Here is a 19,278-nt window from a genome sequence, read left to right as displayed (position 1 = left end):
CCCTGGGATACACTTGATCAGGTCCCAGGGATTTATCTACCTTTATGCGTTTTAAGACCTCCAGCACATCCTCTTCTGTAATGTGATCGCTTTTCAAGCTTTTCTTGCCCACAGATCCCTGAAGGTGGCAGGACAGGTTAATAGGATAGTTAAGAAGCCATACGGGACACTTGCCTTTGTCAGTTGTGGTATAGCTTATCAGAGTAGGGAGCTTCTGTTGGAGCTGTACAAAACCTTGGTTAGGCCACAGCTGGATTACTGTGTGCAGTTCTGGCCACCTCACTGTTGCACTGGAGTGGGCACAGCAGAGATTCACCAGGATGTGGCCTGATGGAGCATTTGAGATATGAAGAGAGGCTGGATAGGCTCAGGTGTTTTCTTTAGAGTAGAAAAGGCTGATTGAGGTATATAAGATTATGAGAGGTATGGACAGAATGGATACAAAGCAGCTGTTCCCCTTAGTTGAAGGGTTAATAATGAAGGGGCATAATTTTAAGGTTAGAAGTAGGAGGTTTAGAGAGGATTTGAGGAAACATTTTTAACCCAGAGGGTGGTGGGAGTCTGGAATGCACTGCCTGGGAGGGTAGTAGAGACAGGAAACCTCACAACCTTTAAAAGGTACTTGGATGAGCACTTGTGTTGTCATAAATTCAAGGCTATGGGCCAAGTGCCGGAAAGTGAGACTGGCATAGATTTAGTGTAGTTTTGTCGGTGCAGACTCGATGGGCTGAAGAGCTGCTTCAGTGCTATATGACTCTCTGACTCAAAGATGATACAGCTACCCGAAACTCCATGAAAGAGCACTACTGAAACATCACTTGGGAATTAACATTATCAAACAAAATCATAAAACAATCCCTCAATGGCTTGAGAGATCAAATTTGAGTATGCTGCTAAGAATTGCTGAGATCCAAATGGCTATCACACAGGGGAAGAACAACAAGGTGTGTGGTCTGGACAAAATTCCTGCACAGATCTATAAAGCTGGCGGTTATGATCTCTCCCCCAAACTCTTAGACCTTTTTATAAAAGCCTGGGAAGAGTTGGTACGACCTCTTGACATCCCCCATGCCATCATTGTTTCATCCTTTAAGAAAGGTGATAAATCAATTTCTGTTAAGTATAGAAGCATATCCATTCTGACCACTGTGGGGAAGATTCTCGCATGAATCTTCCTGAACCAATCCCTTCCCTTCAATGAAGATTTCATTTAAGAGATCCAATGTGGTTTCAGGGCATCCAGGGGGATCACAGTCAGAGGGCGGAATTTTCCCAACCAATCTGTCACGAGAATTGTAGCGGGCGGGACACGAACTATACAAAGGTCCATTGACCTCGGGCGAGATTTTCTGGCCTTGGGGCAAGCACAGCCAGATAATCCCACCCATAATCTTTGTAATTTGACAAATCCAAGAAAACTGCCTGAAACAACACAGAAATCTACAAGGCCTTTATCAATCTGTCAAAGGCATTTTGATTCCATCAATCATGAAACCATTTAAAAAACCCTCCAGAGACTTGGGCATCCAGCAAGATATCTTACAACCTGGTGACTCCTGCATAATGATATGACTGAAACTGCCTTTTGCAATGGAATAGAGAATCAGCTCTTCTGCCTCCGGATGGGGGTCAAGCAAGCCTGCATGATTACATCAAATCTCTTCACTATCTACACAGCCTGGTCATGGAACACATCGTGGTTAATTTTGGTAAGGGATCATGATTGAGTTTCAACTCAATAGAATGCTTTTCAACCTCAACAGGCTGAGAGCCAAGACTCAGATGGCACCTCAGCATATCCATCACTACAAGCGACGTTGAACCACCCTCAATTTCTTCAACTCCATCTGCAAAAAGGGCATTGGAGCCTATGAGAGCAAGTCAGGAAGAAAGTTGCACCTGGAATTGTTCTCTTGTATTAATATCCTGGAGAATGCAGATGTTAAAGCTTTTCCTGGATTTCTTTGAGGATATTTGGTGTTTAGTTGCCAGGCGAATGTTCTTGATTTGATTTGATTTATTATTGTCACATGTATTAGTATACAGTGAGAAGTATTGTTTCTTGCGTGCTATACAGACAAAGCATACCGTTCAAAGAGAAGGAAACAAGAGAGTGCAGAATGTAGTGTTACATAGCTAGGGTGTAGAGAAAGATCAACTTAATGCAGGGTAGGTCCATTCAAAAGTCTAATGGCAGCAGGGAAGAAGCTATTCTTATATTGGTTGGTATGTGACCTCAGACTTTTGTATTTTTTTCCCGACAGAAGAAGGTGGAAGAGAGAATGTCTGGGGTGTGTGGGGTCCTTAATTATACTGACTGCTTTGCCGAGGCAGTGCGAAGTGTAGACAGAGTCAATGGATGGGAGGCTGGTTTGCGTGATGGATTGGGCTACATTCACGACCCTTTGTAGTTTCTTACGGTCTTGGGCAGAGCAGGAGCCATACCAAGCTCTGATACAACCAGAAAGAATGCTTTATATGGTGCATCTGTAAAAGTTGGTGAGAGTCATAGCTGACATGCCAAATTTCCTTAGGCTTCTGAGAAAGTAGAGGCTTTGAAGAGCTTTCTTAACTATAGTGTCGGCATAGGGGGACCAGGACAGGTTGTTGGTGATCTGGACACCTAAAAACTTGAAGCTCTCGATCCTTTCTACTTCATCCCTGTTGATGTCCCTGGGCATGTTCTCCTTTACGCTTCCTGAAGTCGATGACAATCTCCTTTATTTTGTTGACATTGAGGGAGAGATTATTGTTGCCGCACCTGTCCACCAGATTCTCTATCTCATTCCTGTACTCTGTCTCGTCATGGTTTGAGATCCGACCCAATACAGTGGTATTGTCAGCAAACTTGAAAATCGAGTTGGAGGGAAATGTGGCCACACAGTCATAGGTGTATAAGGAGTTTAGTAGGGGGCTGATAACACAGCCTTGTGGGGCTCTGGTGTTGAGGATGATCGTGGAGGAGGTGTTGTTGCCTATCCTTACTGATTATGGTCTGTGGCTTCGCAAGTTCAGGATCCAGTCGCAGAGGGAGGAGCCGAGTCCCAGGCAATGGAGTTTGGAGATGAGTCTCGTAGGAATAATGGTGTTGAAGGCTGAGCAATAGTCAATAAATAGATTCATGGTGAACTAAGCAAGTCTGTGATATGTCCAGCAACCACTTACATCTGACATGGCTTGGGTGATATGCACATCTTGGGCACAGAAAACACATCGTCCAGGTGATACCAATGCATTAGTAGAAGTTCTTACCACATCAGCCTCTTCACTAGTCCAACCCTAGACAAGCATCTACACCTCCAGCTCTTGCTATTGATAGGAAGACTTTAGAAGTCATTGAACACTTTCCAGAACTCAGCAACCACTTTTCTCAAAAGTTCACCAGTGAAGAGGCAGCCGGGGTAAGATGCTCTTTTGGAGAGTCAGTGCAGACTCGATGGGCTGAGGAGACCCAGCACAGAATCAACAGTGCCTGCACTACCTGCCAAAACCTTTGCAACTAGGTCTTCGACAATGGAGACAATATTTTGTCCGTAACAGGAATAAAGTTTTAGTCTACAACACTGTTATTCACCATCCCTCTACATGGCAGTGAACTTGGGTCACTTATGAAAGGCACCTCCAAATGCTGTACGATTTTCACCAGTGGTGTCTCCACAAGCTATTCAATGCAAAGTGGGAAGACAAGTGAACAAACTTCAGCATCTACACTGAAACAAATTTCTCCAGCATTGCAACCATAATCATGGGAAATCAGTTCTGCTGGTCTGAATACTGCATCCAAATGCCAAATAATCAGCTTCCGAAGCAGATCCCTTTCTCACAACATAAAGCTGCCACCCAATCTCAAGGACAAGAGAGAAAACATTTTAAGCACACTCTGAAGGCCTCATTGGAAAGAGGACAAGTTGACATTGGTTGCTGGGAGGAACTTTCCACAAACCATATTATGTGACAGTGTCTCATCTAACAATTCACAACATAGTCAGAAACTGACCGCATAAGCTCTGCTGCAGAGAACTTACGAGAGTTGCACCCTGGCTTGAGGTCCTCTTCCCAAAGACCTGTGGCCCCAGGATTAGCCTACTGAATAAGCTGAGGACACACAGATCACAATACCTGACAGATGGGGCAGCACAGTGGCACAGAGGCTGCCTCACAGCACCAGGGACCCAGGTTCGATTCCTGGCTTGGGTCACTGTCTGTGCGGAGTCTGCGCGTTCTCCATATGTCTGTGTGGGTTTCCTCCGGATGCTCCGATTTTCTCTCACAGTCCGAAAGGTGTGCTGGTTAGGTGCATTGCCCATACTAACTTCTCCCTCAGTGTACCCAAACAGGCGCCGGAATGTGGCGACTCGGGGATTTTCACAGTAACTTCATTTGCAGTGTTTATGTAAGCCTACTTGAGACTAATAAATAAACTTTAGATGTTATCCACGCCTCGAGTGATTGATGAGAGCAATGAGAATCTATGCAGCCTCTACTTGTGGTAGTCAACTCCATATTCTAACCACATTATGGGCAAAGGTGTTTCTCTTGAATTCCCTTTTGAATTTACTATAGATTTATGGCACCCAGTTTTGGTCATCTCCACAAGTGGAAATATCTCCTCTATGTCTAAGACATCTTCTCCGTGTCTCATTTTAATTTTCAGCCGAGATAGAAATAAAAGCCGCTCTCTAGAAGAGATTTTGACTCCCCCAACGTCCCTGATCCTTCGTCACAGTCTAGTTCCCTCTCATCCTCCCCAATGCAGCATTGCATCACTCTGCCTGTCACATCATGAGCAGAGTAAATCTCCCCCTTTTCTTAAAATTGGTCAACAGGGTTGGCTTTTCCCCCCTATTTCAAGTAGGTATTGTGTATATTGCATATCTCAGAATAGGAGCAGGAAATCTAAAATTGCTTATTGTGATTTGCTAGTAATAACAGTTAAATAACAATTAAATACAAATAGTTTGCCTAAAATGTGAATCATAAGGAAAATAATACTGTAACATTGTTAGTTGTCAGTTTCACAGGATATTTTATACTGACAAGAAAAATCACTGATGCTATAAAATTAGGTTGTTGTATATTTAGAGACAGATGCTTAATATTTTCTTTTCATACTCTTTTTGCTATCTTAGTGGAAATTTTAATCCTTTGATTTTAAGTTGTTAATGTTAAAATAATAGAGAGGGATTTCAAACAAAGAAATTAAATATATGTACACTGGTACACTGTGGCATAACTGCAAGGCCCAAGGTATGCATTAAGGCAACAATCTATCAAGCTGTCCATATTTCATCTGAAGTGGATTTGTGATATTTCAGTGCAATTTATAAGGATGATTTTAAAGCATTCACATGCTTGGATAGCTCCAAGCACTGAGCTGAAGTATTGCAGAGATTGAACAAATTGTAAAATTGTGGATGAGTGTAGATGCTACATGAACACCTAACATTGACAGTTCATTAGTGGAGAATGACCTGTCTTTGAAAAATCCAGAAGTTTGTCCATCTTAATCATTTTAACACATCCTAAGGCTCTTCATCCCAACTTTTCCATTGCGTGAGAGTGCATTCTACCTTGCCAACAAATGGTGGAGCTGTTGCCTTGGGATCCAAGCAACAGATGTTGCTAATTTGCTAAGTGCTGATGGTAAATGCTGGGGACGATGCAAACACAGCAACATGGCAAGGAGAACATGTTGCAATGCAGATCCGTATCTGATTTTTTTTAATATAGGGAATGAGTATGTGATCTGGAGAACATCATAGTTAAATTCTCAGCTGTGGTTGTTTACAGTACAACATTATCAGTGGCATGCTCAGGATCACAGCTGCCCATATAACAGCCAGCATTGAAGCTGCTATTTAGCGGAGGCACATGGTACAAATTGATTTCTTGCAAAGAATATTCTTTGTGTTGCTATTTTAGGCTAAATTGTCATCATTTATTTTGGAGAGGGGAGTCCATTTCATTTAATGGTATATCAGTGTTACTCTGGAGCAAATCCAAAGTGCACTTAGGACAAAAGAATTTGTATCCAGATATAAGAGATGGATCTTTTTTATTTAGCACGTCTTCAATTTTGTTTGCTGCACAGGTTATGCTTTTTTTAAAGTCAGGAGTCTACATCCAACCTCATACTTGCAATACCCAGGCAGTGAGCTGCTGTTGGACATTGAAGAAGTTATCTCCCTTGATTCATACATTTTAATAACTGTTTAGAGAAGATTATTTTAATCAGCAAATCAAATAGTTTCCTTATAGATATAATCAGTTGTAAACTATCTACAAATCATTCATAGTTATCCGAAAATACAACTTTATTTGTTTTGTTACTGGTTCCTCCATTGTTTATTGATAATCTTTGTGAAATACATGCAGTCCTTTTGGAGACGGATGCATTTTGTGGGTTTCTGCAAGCAACAAAGTGCTTTGCTTCTTTATGTTATGCGGTATCTTGTGGAGATATTTATCCAAATAAGCACGCTGGCAGGAAACTGCATATCAAAAGAATTGCAGATACATTTCTTGTGATCTTCTAATGTCAGATTGTCTACTTTGTCTAAGTGTAACAGCTTTGTCAGAGAAAGTTCCCCAACCCTAATTCTAATCTTTATAAAACCTCAGGCGCTCTGCTACATTTAACTGAATTTACTTAGTAACCATTGTTTTGTGATTGAGAAATGATGCTCCGGGTATAAACATTTGGATATACCAGTGGCATTTGTTTGGAATACGTTTTGCAAGATTGTGCCTATCCAGTGATTTTACTGGTCAAAAAATTGCAGGTAGGTGGATAGTTTTCCAGTCTGCATCATGGAGAATTCTTATCCCTGAAAGTTATCTCCTATGAAAACTATATGTGAATGGGGATCTGCATGGGGAGCAAAACTTCCTAAGTGTTTTTGATGATTGATTGTGCTCCCTAACACTAATTTCCTATACCATCAATAGTTGCTTTATTCTGCAAAAGTTCTGGACTTTGTTTAGAGTGAAGTATGTTTGATAGTTTTGCACTACACTATGTTAAGTTTGGCTGCATGTAGGGTAATTACTTATCCTTGGTTTTAGAATTTAGGCTGAACTTCAGCATCTATGTTCTCAGGTGGATATAAAAGGCTTCTTGGCACTAAACAATATTTCCTTATGCTGATATTTATCCTTCAACCAACATCAGTAAAACAGATTATCTGGTCATTAATCGTATTGCTCCTTGTGATACCTTGCTGTGCATAAATTGACTGCCATATTTTCCTACATTACAAGAGTGGCCACACTTTAAATGTACATCATTCACTGTGAAACACTTTAGGACATGCTAAGGCTGTGAAAGGCACAAAACAGATAAAACGTTCTTGCTTTTCTTTCTATGCATCTCTGCAAAAACAAATTTAAAAATGCACAGCTTCCAGTTAGAAAGGGGTCCATTCTACTTATAGAATCACTGTTAGGCCCATGAGTTAGCAGACTGTTTCCCAACAATTTAAAATTGTAATTCAATTAATATATAATATTCCAAGTATTTAAAATGGGCTTATTAATGGATCTTTAAATACGTGGGACAGGGTTTTTCTCCCTCTCTGCGTTGTGTTTTGCGGTGGCAGGAGGTGACATGCCACTCACTGGCGATGGGATCTTATAGTGCCGTCGTTGTCAACGTGGTGTCCTGTTGAATGCACCTCTCGCTGACAGGAAACCTGCGGTGGGGGTGCGCTGTCAATGGGACAGTAAGATTCCGTTGGTGTGAATGGCAGCAGGATTTTGGCGGCGGAGTTCACCATTGTGATTGGAAGACAAGAGACAGCAAAACATTGCAATGTATGCTCCAAACATCTCTTCTCATGCTTTGAAATGAAGGATTATGATAGTGGCAGCTAACTTCAATGGTTTCACCCTCACCTCTGAGTCAGAAGTTTATAAGCTTAAGCCCCATGCCAGGACCTAAGAACATGATTTAGACTAACACTGATTTGATTTAATTTGATTTGATATATTATTGTCACATGTATTAGTATACAGTGAAAAGTATTGTTTCTTGCATTCTACACAGAGAAAGCAGACCGTACATCGAGAAGGAATGGAAAGAGAGCAGAATGTAGTGTTACAGTCATAGCTAAGGTGTAGAGGAAGATCAACTTAATGCGAGCTAGGTCCATTCAAAAGTCTAATGGCAGCAGGGAAGAAGCTGTTCTTGAATTGGGTGGTACATGTCCTCAGACCTTTGTATATTTTTCCCAAAGGAAGAAGGTGGAAGAGATAATGTCTGGGGTGTGTGGGGTCTTAATTATGCTGGCTGCTTTTCCAAAGCAGCAGGAAATGTAGACAGTGTCAATGGGTGGGAAGCTTGTTTGAGTGATGGACAGGCTTCATTCATGACACTTTGTAGTTTCTTGTGGTCTTGGACAGAGAAAAAGCCATACCAAGCTGTGGTACAACCAGAATGAATGTTTTCTATGGTGCATCTGTAAAAGTTGGAGAGAGTCGTTGCAGACGTGCCAAATTTCCTTAGTCTTCTGTGAGAGTAGAGGCATTGGTGGGCTTTCTTAACTATAGCGTCGGCATGGAGGGACTAGGACAGGTTGTTGGTGATCTGGACACCTAAAATCGTGAAGCTCTCGACCATTCTACTTCATCCCCATTGTTGTAGACAGGGGCATGTCCTCTGTCTACATGCCCCTGGCTACACTTCCTGAAGTTGATAACTATCTCCTTCGTTTTGTTGACATTGAGGGATTATTGTCATTGCACCAGTTCACCAGATTCTCTATCTCATTCCTGTACTCCATCCCATCATTGTTTGATATCTGACCCACTATGGTGGTGTCATCAGCAAACTTGAAAATTGAGTTGGAGGGGAATTTGGCCACACAGTCATAGGTGTCTTAGAAGTATTGTAAGGGCTGAGGACACAGCCTCGTGGGGCACAGGTGTTGAGGATAATCGTGGAGGTGGTGTTGTTGCCTATCCTTACTGATTACAGCCTGTGGGTTAGGAAGTTGTGGTGAACCATCGTTAGTTCCCACTAGATAGTACTGAGCCAGGGTCTGGCCAGTACTACAAGTATGTATATATGTTGCTGTTGGGGTTAGGGATGGGTTGTTCTACTTGTTGCTGTTGGGGTTAGGGTTGGGCTGTTACACCTTGTATTATAGTTGTTATGGTACATCCCAGTCGGGCTCCGCCTCCTGGGAGAGGTATAAAGGTCACTGCTCTGTCTGGGACCCCTCAGTCTGGGATCGTGTATATACTTAGTAGCTTCGTTGTAACAGCAAATAAAAGCCTTTATTTCCTGAGCATCTCAAGCCTCGTGTGTGATAACGCGCATCAGAAGTTCAGGATCCAGTCGCAGAGGGAGGAGCAGAGCCCCAGACCAAAGAATTTAGAGATGAGTTTTGTAGGAATAATGGTGTTGAAGGCTGAGCTGTAGTCATAGGTGTCTTTGCAGTGTAGTTCTGAGGAAATGTTTAATTCTCAGAAGTGTTACTTTTCAGATCAGATGTTAAAATGACTGCTGCTTCAGATGGATGTAAAAGGTCCCAAGGTGCTACTGTAGAGAAACAAGTTTTCCTGATCTCCTGGCCAACATCTGTCCCTCAAAACAACATCATCAAAACCCAGTTTAATTGGTCACTCGTTATTTAACAGTAATTCATTGGACAAGAATTGCTCCTGAGAGATGGTAAGGTATTATTTAAATGTGAGCTCCTTCTTTCTGTTAGGAGGAGCTCTTTAAATTACTGTTCATGGTTGTCTGTACTGAAAATATATATTTTTTAAAAAGCCCTATTTTTTGGTTTTCCTCCTTTTAATTTTCTCCCATCATCTTCTATCCTGTAGTAGTTTAGTCCATACAAATGAATGGAAGCTGCTGAATTGAGATCAATAAGAGAGTTGGCAAAGAATTCACATACTGTCTTCCAGACATTATCATTACCAAACCTTAGATTCTTAATTTTGTCAATTCAAATGCTGGTGTATGAGGTTCCTCATGGAATTGCTTACTGGCAGGCCCAGTCACTGATGACAAGAGGAGGAACTCACTGCGCTCAGATGGGGGAGAGTTCGACAAGACAGAAAGAGACGGAGGAAGATTAGAAATAGAATTCTAGCTTGGCATGTGAATAGTTTTAATAATCACTATCAATTTAGCTAAATTGTGTCTGAGAAAGTTTTTTAAATATGTATTGTCTTTACTTAGGTACAATTGTATATTTAGATCACAAAATTAATTGAATGACATCAAAACATAGTTACCAAAGCCCATTTACCATTATAGAAAGATTTTTGGGAGTCTAAAGATGTACAGGGTCTACCCCAAAAATGTATATCAATGGTTAAAGGTTACTGATGTAAAATGTTCTGATTTCAAAAATGCCTCTACAACATAAAAATTGACATGATGTGGAGATGCCGGCGTTGGACTGAGGTGGGCACAGTAAGAAGTCTCACAACATCAGCTTAAAATCCAACAGGTTTATTTGGAATCACGAGCTTTCAGAGCGCTGCTCCTTCATCAGGTGAGTCACGTGATGAAGGGGCACTCACCTGATGAAGGAACAGTGCTCCGAAAGCTTGTGATTCCAAATAAACCTGTTGGACTTTATCCTGGTGTTGTGAGACTTCTTACCATACACATTGACAGAAGGTCTGCATGTTCTCCCTGTGTCTGCATGGGCTTCCTTCAGGTGCTCCAGTTTCCTCCCACACTCCAAAGGTGTGCTGCTTAGGTGCATTGGCCATGTTAAATTCTCCCTCAGTGTACCCTAACAGCCACCGGAGTGTTAATGTAAGCCTACTTGTGATGCTAATAAATAAACTTAAATTTAAGAAATCTGTTTATTCAAGTAGTTATATGATTTACATGGGTACGATGGGTATAGAGGGACATGGGCCAAATGCGGGCAATTGGGATTAGTTTAGGAGTTTTAAAAAAAAAGGGTGGCATGGACAAGTTGGGCCGAAGGGCCTGTTTCCATGCTGTAAACCTCTGTGACTCTATGTGTTTTATACATTTGGAATTTTATAACAGGTGTTACGTAACAGCCGGGGTATTGAGTTTAAAAATTGGCAAGTCATGTTGACACTTTATAGGATCTTAGTGAGGCCGCACTTGGAATATAGTGTTCAATTCTGGTCGCCACACTACCAGCAGGATGTGGAGGCTTTGGAGAGGGTACAGAAAAGATTTACCAGGATGTTGCCTGGTATGGATGGCATTAGCTATGAGGAGAGGTTGGAGAAACTTGGTTTGTTCTCACTGGAGCGACGGAGGTTGAGGGGAGACCTGATAGAAGTCTACAAAATTATGAGAGGCATGGACAGAGTGGATAGTCAGAAGCTTTTTACCAGAGTGGAAGAGTCAATTACTAGGGGGCATAGGTTTAAGGTGCGAGGGGAAAGTTTTAAAAGAGATGTACGAGGCAGATTTTTTACACAGAGAGTGGTGTGTGCCTGGAACTTGTTGCCGGGGGAGGTAGTGGAAGTGAATACGGTAGTGACTTTTAACGGGCGTCTTGACAAGTACATTAATGAGATGGGAATAGAGGGATATGGTCCCCGGAAGCGTAGGGGGTTTTAGTTAAGTCAGGCAGCATGGTCGGTGCAGGCTTGGAGGGCCGAAGGGCCTGTTCCTGTGCTGTAATTTTCTTTGTTCTTTGTAACACTGAAAACAATCTTCAGATAGACATAGGTTGTGTTAATCTCTACTTGCTGCTAAACTATTAAAATTGACATCTGCGCGGAACACTTATCCCTTTCAATCACCAGGCTCTTATTTAGGCTGGAATAGATGGAGCAATTTTTTATTCCAGGTGTAAAGTTCGTTCACAGATTCACACCATTGTTACAGTTCAGAAGGAGGTCTATGATGTCGGCATTGTCTCTCCAAATGAATAATTCGCTTAATGCCATTCTCCTGCCTGCTCCCCGTAACCATGCACATTCTTCCTTTTTAGATAGCAATCCAATTATCTTTTGAATGCTTTAATTGAACCTGCCACCACCACACTCTCAGGCAGTGCAGTATCACTTTCTGTGTTAAAAAGATTTTCCTCGTGTTATTTTTGTTTTCTTTCATTGGAAATTTGGAAGATTTTAAAGACCGGATTTCATCAGAAAGTGGATAGTCACCTGCTCGGCTGTTTCTGGGTGGAAAATGGCATCTGGTCAAAGAAGCAGGATGAAGATCAGGCGAACGAGGAGGTGTGTGAGAGCCTCTGGAGGAGGCTGCTGGTCACAAAGTAAGTCCAGGTGGGAAATATTGCTGAGGTTCATGGCTGGAGAGGTAGGGAGCCATGAGCTGTAGAGGCCCACACTTTCCTTCTTATAGGCTGGGATGCATTAAATTGTTATTAGGTTCTTATGCATGTATTATGGAACCCCGATTTGCATTTATTAATGAGGCTTTTATTGGAGTTCACTGGGAGGCTCACTTGTTCCAAAAACAATGGCATTCAAATTTCTGATTGGTAGAAACAGAGTTGGAAGTGGAACCACACCATTTTAGCAACTCCTCTGCTCCTTTCCAATTGATCAGCAAGAATAGAGATCCCTCCTCAGGCCTTGTTAACTTGCAATTCCATTTGCATTGCCAACATCTTTTGATTTACATAAAATGTTACAGCACACAAACTGTCAATTTGGCCCAAGAAATCTACAGTAGGTTTACATTCCACACCAGCCTTTACCTCATCTTACTTCATCTCATCCTTTCAATGTATTCTTCTATTCCTTTCTTCATGTGTTTAACCAGTTTCCTCTTAAATGCAACTTTGCTATTTGCCTCATCCACACTATGATATAGTGAGTGCCACATTTTCATCACTCTCTGAGTGAATAACATTCTCCTGAGCTCCGTATCAGACAAATAGAGTGTGCTGGAGGAAAAACAATGCCAAAAACCAACACATAAAAGTGGTGGCAGCAAATCAACAGGAGTCAGAGCGAAGACTGAGAAAACAAATCAATTGAAAATCCAGGGTGACATCCACAGGGCAGCAGGTAAATGATTGGTTATTCAAAGTGTCTGACAGTAAGGATTGCAAACCCCAAGAGATTGTGGGCTGAGTAGCAAAGCAGAGTGAACACTGGCATCGGGTAAGGAGGCTAACAGAAAACTAAAGGTGATGACAGCATAAGTGAAGGCACTGATTGCTGAGTAACTGGGAGTTTATGTTTCTGTGTCTTTATTAAATCTTTGGTTGGTTTCTGTTAAGTTGTCTAATAAATAGAGACAATGCAGGCCACCTATGTCCCAAGGAGTCCACATCCTGTTCCATGTGGGATGCTTCTCATGTCTTGGACAATCCCATGCGTAGGAAATGTCATCAGCTGGAGCAGCTTGAGTTTCAGAGCTTGAGCAACATGTCTTACAGGTGCTTCTGAGTGGTTGAGAGCTACATGGATAACTCATTTCTGGATGTGGTCACCCAGTAGCACAAATGGTACACAGGCCAAAAGGGATGGGTGATCACTCGGCAGTTAAGGAGGCCAAGGTAGGTAGTGAGAGAGACCCCTGAGTGTATCTCAGGCTCCAACCAGAATTCATTCCAGAATCCGTGGGCAGCACGGAAGCACAGTGGTTAGCACTGCTGCTTCACAGCTCCAGGGACCTGGGTTCGATTCCCGGCTTGGGTTACTGTCTGTGTGGAGTTTGCACATTCTCTTCGTGCCTGCGTGGGTTTCCTCCGGGTGCTCCGGTTTCCTCCCACAGTCCAAAGATGTGTGGGTTAGGTTGATTGGCCATGCTAAAGTTGCCCCTTAGTGTCCTGAGATGCGTAGGTTAGAGGGATTAGCGGGTAAATATGTAGGGATATGGGGGTAGGGCCTGGGTGGGATTGTGGTCGGTGCAGATTTGATGGACCAAATGGCCTCTTTCTGCACTGTAGGATTTCTATGATTCTATGAATTGAATACTGGTGGGAGCGATGATTCACCTAGACTGTGCAGCCAGGGCCAAGCTTACAGCACCAAGGATTTCTCAGCTGCACAGTGGGCAGGAGGACGATTGGAAAAGCAATAGCGATGGAGGATTCCGTTCACCTTCTTAGGCAGTTCCATAGCATTGAAGGTGACTTGCCACCATGAGTCCTGATATAGCTGATTAGTCCAATGCACGTAATTCACACCATACTTGAGGTAGGAAGGGCTTGAAAAGTTGGATTGATGGGTTGTTTGGAGGCTTTGTGCGGTCCTGCCAATGCCTTATCTTCATCTCTGAATGTTTCCGACTTGATCCATTCAGTCCACCTTGTTCCCTGGAACTAGACCCAGCAATACCTCTTCGTCATTGGCTGGACACACTCTGTGAAGTGATACAATTTGATAAGAAAAATGCGGAGAGAGAGACAATATAAAATAAAGGGTACAGTTCTAAATGGGGTGCAGGAACAGAGAGAAGTGTGGGAAAGAGGAAATAGTTAAAAAGGCATCTGGGATCCAAGCTTTATAAGTAGAGCCATGGAGTGGAATTTTCCAGCTCTTCCTGCCGGAAGGATCTTCTGGTCCGAGGATGATCTTTACTAAATCACTCATTAGGCTGACTTTTCGATGCATCTCACATTGTATCTCATGAAGGTGACATCAGCGGACTGGAAGATCCCATTGGTGGCCAATGGCAAGCTGCCTCTGTTGCCTTCATGGTTTCCACCCCCGGAAGACATTCTGTTAGAAGGGTGGGAGGAATGGAAAATCCCACCCATGGAGTACAAAAACAATCCACCAATTACCACTTGATCATCAGCATGGAAGGTACTGTCGACAATGCTATTGTGGTATTTACATAGCAATATGCTGCTCACCGATGCTCAGCTTAGCTTCCATTAGGGCCAATCAGCTCCTCACCTCAGTACAGCCTTGGTTCAAACATAGACAAGGGAAATGAACATAAAGCTACCGAATGTAGCTCCAAGGAACCTTGGCAAAACTGAATTCACCAGGAATCCAGGGAAAACTCTCCACTGGTTGGAGTCCTAACCTGCAAAAGGAAAGATGATTTTGGTTATTGGAGATCAATCATCTCAGCCCCCACACATGCTCTGAAGGAGTTCCTTAGCGCAGTGTGCTGGATCCAACCATCTCAGCTGCTTCATCAATGACCTTCACTCAATAATGTCAGACGTAAGGATGTTTGTTGGTGACTGCACAATGTTCAGCATCAATCCTCAGATACTGAAACAGTCTGTGTCAGGAAAAGACCTATACAGCATTCAGACTTGGCCTGCAATTGGCAAATAACATTCATGTTAGGAATTTAAAAACTGACTATTATAGCCAACAGGATCTACAACACTGGCATTATTCCTGAAGGTCTAACTAAGCCTGTTTTTATCACTTTGCTAAAGAAGCCTTGTACAATAGAATGTGAGATAAATCAAACATTCAGCCTAATGAGTGATTTAGTAAAGATCATTCTCAGAATCCTAATGGCTAGAGAAAGAGAGAAATTTAAATCAGCAATTTCAGACACGTGTGTGGCTTTGTAGAAGATAAAGGGACCTGAAATGCAATCTGCCTTCTAAAAACTTTGGCAGAAAGAGATACTGAAATGCAAAATGACAACTAACAATGTTTTATTGATAATACCAAATATTTGATAAAGTCCAAGACGATCAATTTGATGAAAATGCTGGAAGACATGAACATAGATGGGAATGATCTTTGATTCATCAGGAATCAGGTAGCAAAGGTATGAGAGTGAACTTGTTGACTGGAATGTGATCATAAGGGAGGCTAGATGAGGTTGCATTCTCTCACAGACTGTACAATGAATGGATTCTCAGAGGAATTGAAGGAATGGATGTATAAAGTTAGGAGGCAGAGTCATCAACAACATCTGCTTGTCAGCGACAATGTACATCTCGCAACAATGCACGGCTACATCCCTCCAGGTCCCGGCCCCCCCGGGGACACCCGTCAAAAGCAGCACAGCCCCTGGGACACGGAGCACTGCGGACCGACCACCTCCACCTATGATGTGCATCCTGGTATTCACCTAGATATAGTGGTAGAACATGTAAGGTTAAGAAGTTGTAGGGTCACCAAGAGGGCACAGGTGAAGGCAAGCAGTTAATTTGTCAATTAGAAAATCACTAATAAATGAAATTGCACCTCACAGCTGTGATTAATCTGTCTGTGATCCGCCTCCTACGGCCCACTGAGTCTGTGATATTCAGTTCCTGGCACCTGTGTCAGACCCCTGATTGCTGTGGTACTCCAAGTACTGATCCCAAGCAGTCCCAGCAGTGAGGACCGTGTCGGCCCGTAGTGACAGGCTGGCACGGCATCCCCATCACCCGAAAGACCCTAGGACCAGACCCCCAGCACCACTCCCACAACCACCAGGGCATTGACCAGATACACTGCTACACAAATGCTTACCGCTCTATCGCCCGCCCACACTTTGGCAAATCAGACCACAAGGCTGTGCTCCTGCTCCCAGCTTACAAGCAAAAACTGAAGCAGGAAAATCCTTCAAAGAGAGTCGTGCAATGTTGGTCTGAGGAATCGGATGATCTCCTACGGGGCTGCTTGGAGTCAGTGGACTGGTCAGTATTTAAAAACTCTGTGGCCGGCCTGAACGAGTACGCCACTACAGTAACTGACTTCATTACGAAGTGTGTAGAAGACCGTGTGCCAAAGAAGCAAATCCATGTGTTCCCCAACCGGAAACCATGGATGAACAGGGATATCCACTGCTTGCTGAAGTCCAGGCGACACTGATCTATACAAAAAAGCCAGATACGATCTAAAGAGATCCATCAAAGATGCCAAAAGACAATAGCAGACCAAGCTAGAGTCCCAGGCTAGCCACATCGACCCCCGCCGACTAGGCAAGGTCTACAAGATATAACAGGCTACAAGATGAAGGCATGTAAAATCGCTGGCTCCAACGCACCCCTCCCTGATGAGCTCAATGCATTCTACACCCATTTTGAGCAAGAGGTCAGCGAAAGCCCTGGATGAACCTGTATCTGGGGTCATCACTGCAGATGTCAGAGCAGCTTTCTTGAAGGTCAACCCACGGAAAGCAACTGACCTGGATGGGGTACCCGGATGTGCAGTCAGATCCTGCGCAGATCAGCTGGCGAAGGTATTCACAGACATCTTCAACCTCTCTTTACAACAATCTGAGGTCCCTATCTGCTTCAAGAAAACAACCATCATCCTGGTACATAAGAAAAACCAAGCAATGTCCCTTAATGACCATCAGCCGGTGGCTCTGACATCCATCATTATGAAATGCTTCGAAAGGTTAGTCATGGCACGAATCAATTCCAGCCTCCCGGACTACCTGGATCCACTACAGTTTGCCTACTGCCGCAACAGGTCCACAGCAGATGCCATTTCCCTGGTCCTGCACTCAACCCTGGAACACCTAGAAAACAAGGACACCTATGTCAGACTCCAATTAGTGACTACAGCTCAGCTTTCAACACTATTATTCCCATGAATCTCATCTCCAAACTCTGTGGCCTGGGTCTCGGCACCTCCCTCTGTGACTGGATCCTGAACTTCCTAACGCACAGACCACAATCAGTAAGAATAGGCAATAACACCTCCTCCACGATAATCCTCAACACTGGTGCCCCACAAGGCTGTGTTCTCAGCTCCCTACTATACTCTTATGACTGTGTGGCCAAATTCCCCTCCAATTCGATTTTCAAGTTTGCTGACGACACCACCATAGTGGGTCGGATCTCAAACAATAACGAGACAGAGTACAGGAATGGGATAGAGAATCTGGTGAACTGGTGTGGCAACAATAATCTCTCCCTCAATGTCAACAAAAGGAAGGAGATTGTCATCGACTTCAGGAAGCGTAAAGGAGAACATGCCCCCGTCTCCATCAGTGGGGATGAAGTAGAAAGGGTCGAGTGCTTCAAGTTTTTAGGTGTCCAGATCACCAACAACCTGTCCTGGTCCCCCCATGTCGACACTATAGTTAAGAAAGCCCACCCACATCTTTACTTTCTCAGAAGGCTAAGGAAATTTGGCATGTCAGCTATGACTCTCACCAACTTTTATAGATGCACCATAGAAAATGTTCTTTCTGGTTGTATCACAGCTTGGTATGGCTCCTGCTCTGCCCAAGATCGCAAGAAACTACAAAAGGTCGTGAATGTAGCCCAATCCATCACGCAAACCAGCCTCCCATCCATTTACTCTGTCTACACTTCCCGCTGCCTCGGCAAAGCAGCCAGCGTAATTAAGGACCCCACGCACCCCGGACATTCTCTCTTCCACCTTCCTCCAGGAAAAAGATACAAAAGTCTGAGGCCACGTACCAACCGACTCAAGAACAATTTCTTCCCTGCTGCTGGACTTGCATTAAGTTGATCTTTCTCTACACCCTAGCTATGACTGCAACACTACATTCTTCACTCTCTCGTTTCTCTATGAACAGTATGTTTTATCTGTATAGCGCACAAGAAACAATACTTTTCACTGTATGTTAATACATGTGACAATAAATCAAATCAAATCAAATCAGATGGTGGTGGGCCTAGGTGCCAGTGTGCTGTTTGAGAACAGGTAGGAGTCAGACTTGTGTGGCACCAAGGCAGCATCACAGTGTGCCACATAGCAGGTCGTTATCACCCTCCTGCCTGGACCCGTAAGTTGGTAACATGGCCAACCCAGGCCTGTCATCTTGGTGACATGGCAATTGGACCCATGGCTGGTGGTGTGGACAAGGCGGGGTGGAGGAAGGCAAGGGAAGAGACAGAGAGAGCGAGAGAGAGCGACGGTCCGTTAGGTTGTCCATCCCAGACCCCCCCAAACCTCCTAGCCGCCTGCGTCACCATGAGTCTGACGCCCTGCGCCACCTCAATGGGCTGTTGACCATTGTCACATCCATGGCCATAGCAGGCACTGAGAGCGCTCAGGTGGCTGTGATGCAGTCCCAATTAAGAATTCTTGATGCATTGACATGAATGCACCCACTTGGATGTCTGGTGCAGTGGCATCCAGGTATGGCTTGCAGTTCAGACAGAAAGTGGAGGGGCACCCTTGTGACTAACACGAGATGAGTTCCCATCAAAGGCAGCACTGCAGAATCCATGCAGTGTGAGGAACTGTGTTAACGCCTGCAGAGATCACTTGATTGGGGCAACAGCTGCCAGAGCTGCTGCTTGTTACTGTTAGTGGGGCTTGGGATGAAATGTCTGCAATAAACCACAGAGCCTGTCCAGCAGACAGATGGCAGGGTAACCACAGTGACATTAGTCGGGGTGGGACACTCATATGCAACCCCTTGGTGGGTTGCTCAGTGGCCAGGGGGAACAC

Source organism: Mustelus asterias, chromosome 2 (assembly GCF_964213995.1).
Source record: "Mustelus asterias chromosome 2, sMusAst1.hap1.1, whole genome shotgun sequence".
NCBI classification, from domain to species: Eukaryota; Metazoa; Chordata; class Chondrichthyes; order Carcharhiniformes; family Triakidae; genus Mustelus; species Mustelus asterias.
This window is presented reverse-complemented; position numbering follows the sequence as displayed.